The sequence below is a fragment of the Lactuca serriola genome, chromosome 1, assembly GCF_051521515.1.
Source record: "Lactuca serriola cultivar US96UC23 chromosome 1, Lser_US96UC23_V15, whole genome shotgun sequence".
NCBI lineage: Eukaryota > Viridiplantae > Streptophyta > Magnoliopsida > Asterales > Asteraceae > Lactuca > Lactuca serriola.
In genome coordinates, this window is record NC_136408.1 from 203203539 (window position 1) to 203208538 (window position 5000).

The 5000-nt window shown below is 47.8% G+C and overlaps 14 non-coding genes across 14 annotated transcripts; all 14 read right to left on the reverse strand.

Moving 5' to 3' along the window:
* Positions 1-123: 123 nt before the first annotated feature.
* LOC145082986 (5S ribosomal RNA) lies at positions 124-242 on the reverse strand. The gene has a single exon (XR_013697481.1). It is a non-coding gene; the product is annotated as a 5S ribosomal RNA (ribosomal RNA).
* Positions 243-473: 231 nt separating this feature from the next.
* On the reverse strand, positions 474-592 carry LOC145084635 (5S ribosomal RNA). The gene has a single exon (XR_013699072.1). It is a non-coding gene; the product is annotated as a 5S ribosomal RNA (ribosomal RNA).
* Positions 593-825: 233 nt separating this feature from the next.
* LOC145083164 (5S ribosomal RNA) lies at positions 826-944 on the reverse strand. The gene has a single exon (XR_013697649.1). It is a non-coding gene; the product is annotated as a 5S ribosomal RNA (ribosomal RNA).
* Positions 945-1175: 231 nt separating this feature from the next.
* Positions 1176-1294, reverse strand: LOC145083787 (5S ribosomal RNA). Its single transcript, XR_013698248.1, has one exon. It is a non-coding gene; the product is annotated as a 5S ribosomal RNA (ribosomal RNA).
* Positions 1295-1525: 231 nt separating this feature from the next.
* LOC145080940 (5S ribosomal RNA) lies at positions 1526-1644 on the reverse strand. Its single transcript, XR_013695511.1, has one exon. It is a non-coding gene; the product is annotated as a 5S ribosomal RNA (ribosomal RNA).
* A 232-nt stretch (positions 1645-1876) lies between these two features.
* LOC145083165 (5S ribosomal RNA) lies at positions 1877-1995 on the reverse strand. The gene has a single exon (XR_013697650.1). It is a non-coding gene; the product is annotated as a 5S ribosomal RNA (ribosomal RNA).
* A 231-nt stretch (positions 1996-2226) lies between these two features.
* Positions 2227-2345, reverse strand: LOC145080941 (5S ribosomal RNA). The gene has a single exon (XR_013695512.1). It is a non-coding gene; the product is annotated as a 5S ribosomal RNA (ribosomal RNA).
* Positions 2346-2576: 231 nt separating this feature from the next.
* On the reverse strand, positions 2577-2695 carry LOC145083788 (5S ribosomal RNA). The gene has a single exon (XR_013698249.1). It is a non-coding gene; the product is annotated as a 5S ribosomal RNA (ribosomal RNA).
* Positions 2696-2926: 231 nt separating this feature from the next.
* LOC145080943 (5S ribosomal RNA) lies at positions 2927-3045 on the reverse strand. The gene has a single exon (XR_013695513.1). It is a non-coding gene; the product is annotated as a 5S ribosomal RNA (ribosomal RNA).
* A 232-nt stretch (positions 3046-3277) lies between these two features.
* Positions 3278-3396, reverse strand: LOC145083167 (5S ribosomal RNA). The gene has a single exon (XR_013697651.1). It is a non-coding gene; the product is annotated as a 5S ribosomal RNA (ribosomal RNA).
* Positions 3397-3627: 231 nt separating this feature from the next.
* Positions 3628-3746, reverse strand: LOC145080944 (5S ribosomal RNA). Its single transcript, XR_013695514.1, has one exon. It is a non-coding gene; the product is annotated as a 5S ribosomal RNA (ribosomal RNA).
* Positions 3747-3978: 232 nt separating this feature from the next.
* LOC145083168 (5S ribosomal RNA) lies at positions 3979-4097 on the reverse strand. Its single transcript, XR_013697652.1, has one exon. It is a non-coding gene; the product is annotated as a 5S ribosomal RNA (ribosomal RNA).
* A 231-nt stretch (positions 4098-4328) lies between these two features.
* Positions 4329-4447, reverse strand: LOC145083789 (5S ribosomal RNA). The gene has a single exon (XR_013698250.1). It is a non-coding gene; the product is annotated as a 5S ribosomal RNA (ribosomal RNA).
* A 231-nt stretch (positions 4448-4678) lies between these two features.
* On the reverse strand, positions 4679-4797 carry LOC145083791 (5S ribosomal RNA). The gene has a single exon (XR_013698251.1). It is a non-coding gene; the product is annotated as a 5S ribosomal RNA (ribosomal RNA).
* Between the last annotated feature and the right edge of the window lie 203 nt (positions 4798-5000).

The window sequence follows — 5000 nt, forward strand, 5'->3', positions numbered from 1 at the left end:
TACGAAAAGCATCAACCATGAACCGGAGGGCACCTGAGCATAGAAATAGCAAGAAAGAAAGGAAAAAAAGCAAAAAAAACCGCACGTAAAATCTAAAAAAACGCAAACGGACAACGAAAAAGGAGGGTGCAACACGAGGACTTCCCAGGGGGTCACCCATCCTAGTACTACTCTCGCCCAAGCACGCTTAACTGCGGAGTTCTGATGGGATCCGGTGCATTAGTGCTGGTATGATCGCACCCGAAATACTATCCATGTTTATTGTTTTTATGTGTTACAAGACGCAGAACCTCCTTTGTTTTGGTACGCGGGGCGTGGGACCCACGTGACCGATCGGCTCCGTTCCAAAAATACGAAAAGCATCAACCATGAACCGGAGGGCACCCGAGCATAGAAATAGCAAGAAAGAAAGGAAAAAAAGCAAAAAAACCGCACGTAAAATCTAAAAAAACGCAAACGGACAACGAAAAAGGGGGGTGCAACACGAGGACTTCCCAGGGGGTCACCCATCCTAGTACTACTCTCGCCCAAGCACGCTTAACTGCGGAGTTCTGATGGGAACCGGTGCATTAGTGCTGGTATGATCGCACCCGAAATACTATCCATGTTTATTGTTTTTATGTGTTACAAGACGCAGAACCTCCTTTGTTTTGGTACGCGGGGCGTGGGACCCACGTGACCGATCGGCTCCGTTCCAAAAATACGAAAAGCATCAACCATGAACCGGAGGGCACCTGAGCATAGAAATAGCAAGAAAGAAAGGAAAAAAAGCAAAAAAAACCGCACGTAAAATCTAAAAAAACGCAAACGGACAACGAAAAAGGGGGGGTGCAACACGAGGACTTCCCAGAGGGTCACCCATCCTAGTACTACTCTCGCCCAAGCACGCTTAACTGCGGAGTTCTGATGGGATCCGGTGCATTAGTGCTGGTATGATCGCACCCGAAATACTATCCATGTTTATTGTTTTTATGTGTTACAAGACGCAGAATCTCCTTTGTTTTGGTACGCGGGGCGTGGGACCCACGTGACCGATCGGCTCCGTTCCAAAAATACGAAAAGCATCAACCATGAACCGGAGGGCACCCGAGCATAGAAATAGCAAGAAAGAAAGGAAAAAAAGCAAAAAAACCGCACGTAAAATCTAAAAAAACGCAAACGGACAACGAAAAAGGGGGGTGCAACACGAGGACTTCCCAGGGGGTCACCCATCCTAGTACTACTCTCGCCCAAGCACGATTAACTGCGGAGTTCTGATGGGATCCGGTGCATTAGTGCTGGTATGATCGCACCCGAAATACGATCCATGTTTATTGTTTTTATGTGTTACAAGACGCAGAACCTCCTTTGTTTTGGTACGCGGGGCGTGGGACCCACGTGACCGATCGGCTCCGTTCCAAAAATACGAAAAGCATCAACCATGAACCGGAGGGCACCCGAGCATAGAAATAGCAAGAAAGAAAGGAAAAAAAGCAAAAAAACCGCACGTAAAATCTAAAAAAACGCAAACGGACAACGAAAAAGGGGGGTGCAACACGAGGACTTCCCAGGGGGTCACCCATCCTAGTACTACTCTCGCCCAAGCACGCTTAACTGCGGAGTTCTGATGGGATCCGGTGCATTAGTGCTGGTATGATCGCACCCGAAATACTATCCATGTTTATTGTTTTTATGTGTTACAAGACGCAGAACCTCCTTTGTTTTGGTACGCGGGGCGTGGGACCCACGTGACCGATCGGCTCCGTTCCAAAAATACGAAAAGCATCAACCATGAACCGGAGGGCACCTGAGCATAGAAATAGCAAGAAAGAAAGGAAAAAAAGCAAAAAAAACCGCACGTAAAATCTAAAAAAACGCAAACGGACAACGAAAAAGGGGGGTGCAACACGAGGACTTCCCAGAGGGTCACCCATCCTAGTACTACTCTCGCCCAAGCACGCTTAACTGCGGAGTTCTGATGGGATCCGGTGCATTAGTGCTGGTATGATCGCACCCGAAATACTATCCATGTTTATTGTTTTTATGTGTTACAAGACGCAGAATCTCCTTTGTTTTGGTACGCGGGGCGTGGGACCCACGTGACCGATCGGCTCCGTTCCAAAAATACGAAAAGCATCAACCATGAACCGGAGGGCACCCGAGCATAGAAATAGCAAGAAAGAAAGGAAAAAAAGCAAAAAAACCGCACGTAAAATCTAAAAAAACGCAAACGGACAACGAAAAAGGGGGGTGCAACACGAGGACTTCCCAGGGGGTCACCCATCCTAGTACTACTCTCGCCCAAGCACGCTTAACTGCGGAGTTCTGATGGGATCCGGTGCATTAGTGCTGGTATGATCGCACCCGAAATACTATCCATGTTTATTGTTTTTATGTGTTACAAGACGCAGAACCTCCTTTGTTTTGGTACGCGGGGCGTGGGACGCACGTGACCGATCGGCTCCGTTCCAAAAATACGAAAAGCATCAACCATGAACCGGAGGGCACCCGAGCATAGAAATAGCAAGAAAGAAAGGAAAAAAAGCAAAAAAACCGCACGTAAAATCTAAAAAAACGCAAACGGACAACGAAAAAGGGGGGTGCAACACGAGGACTTCCCAGGGGGTCACCCATCCTAGTACTACTCTCGCCCAAGCACGATTAACTGCGGAGTTCTGATGGGATCCGGTGCATTAGTGCTGGTATGATCGCACCCGAAATACGATCCATGTTTATTGTTTTTATGTGTTACAAGACGCAGAACCTCCTTTGTTTTGGTACGCGGGGCGTGGGACCCACGTGACCGATCGGCTCCGTTCCAAAAATACGAAAAGCATCAACCATGAACCGGAGGGCACCCGAGCATAGAAATAGCAAGAAAGAAAGGAAAAAAAGCAAAAAAACCGCACGTAAAATCTAAAAAAACGCAAACGGACAACGAAAAAGGGGGGTGCAACACGAGGACTTCCCAGGGGGTCACCCATCCTAGTACTACTCTCGCCCAAGCACGCTTAACTGCGGAGTTCTGATGGGATCCGGTGCATTAGTGCTGGTATGATCGCACCCGAAATACTATCCATGTTTATTGTTTTTATGTGTTACAAGACGCAGAACCTCCTTTGTTTTGGTACGCGGGGCGTGGGACCCACGTGACCGATCGGCTCCGTTCCAAAAATACGAAAAGCATCAACCATGAACCGGAGGGCACCTGAGCATAGAAATAGCAAGAAAGAAAGGAAAAAAAGCAAAAAAAACCGCACGTAAAATCTAAAAAAACGCAAACGGACAACGAAAAAGGGGGGTGCAACACGAGGACTTCCCAGAGGGTCACCCATCCTAGTACTACTCTCGCCCAAGCACGCTTAACTGCGGAGTTCTGATGGGATCCGGTGCATTAGTGCTGGTATGATCGCACCCGAAATACTATCCATGTTTATTGTTTCTATGTGTTACAAGACGCAGAATCTCCTTTGTTTTGGTACGCGGGGCGTGGGACCCACGTGACCGATCGGCTCCGTTCCAAAAATACGAAAAGCATCAACCATGAACCGGAGGGCACCCGAGCATAGAAATAGCAAGAAAGAAAGGAAAAAAAGCAAAAAAACCGCACGTAAAATCTAAAAAAACGCAAACGGACAACGAAAAAGGGGGGTGCAACACGAGGACTTCCCAGGGGGTCACCCATCCTAGTACTACTCTCGCCCAAGCACGCTTAACTGCGGAGTTCTGATGGGATCCGGTGCATTAGTGCTGGTATGATCGCACCCGAAATACTATCCATGTTTATTGTTTTTATGTGTTACAAGACGCAGAACCTCCTTTGTTTTGGTACGCGGGGCGTGGGACCCACGTGACCGATCGGCTCCGTTCCAAAAATACGAAAAGCATCAACCATGAACCGGAGGGCACCTGAGCATAGAAATAGCAAGAAAGAAAGGAAAAAAAGCAAAAAAAACCGCACGTAAAATCTAAAAAAACGCAAACGGACAACGAAAAAGGGGGGTGCAACACGAGGACTTCCCAGAGGGTCACCCATCCTAGTACTACTCTCGCCCAAGCACGCTTAACTGCGGAGTTCTGATGGGATCCGGTGCATTAGTGCTGGTATGATCGCACCCGAAATACTATCCATGTTTATTGTTTTTATGTGTTACAAGACGCAGAATCTCCTTTGTTTTGGTACGCGGGGCGTGGGACGCACGTGACCGATCGGCTCCGTTCCAAAAATACGAAAAGCATCAACCATGAACCGGAGGGCACCCGAGCATAGAAATAGCAAGAAAGAAAGGAAAAAAAGCAAAAAAACCGCACGTAAAATCTAAAAAAACGCAAACGGACAACGAAAAAGGGGGGTGCAACACGAGGACTTCCCAGGGGGTCACCCATCCTAGTACTACTCTCGCCCAAGCACGATTAACTGCGGAGTTCTGATGGGATCCGGTGCATTAGTGCTGGTATGATCGCACCCGAAATACGATCCATGTTTATTGTTTTTATGTGTTACAAGACGCAGAACCTCCTTTGTTTTGGTACGCGGGGCGTGGGACGCACGTGACCGATCGGCTCCGTTCCAAAAATACGAAAAGCATCAACCATGAACCGGAGGGCACCCGAGCATAGAAATAGCAAGAAAGAAAGGAAAAAAAGCAAAAAAACCGCACGTAAAATCTAAAAAAACGCAAACGGACAACGAAAAAGGGGGGTGCAACACGAGGACTTCCCAGGGGGTCACCCATCCTAGTACTACTCTCGCCCAAGCACGATTAACTGCGGAGTTCTGATGGGATCCGGTGCATTAGTGCTGGTATGATCGCACCCGAAATACTATCCATGTTTATTGTTTTTATGTGTTACAAGACGCAGAACCTCCTTTGTTTTGGTACGCGGGGCGTGGGACCCACGTGACCGATCGGCTCCGTTCCAAAAATACGAAAAGCATCAACCATGAACCGGAGGGCACCTGAGCATAGAAATAGCAAGAAAGAAAGGAAAAAAAGCAAAAAAACCGCACGTAAAATCTA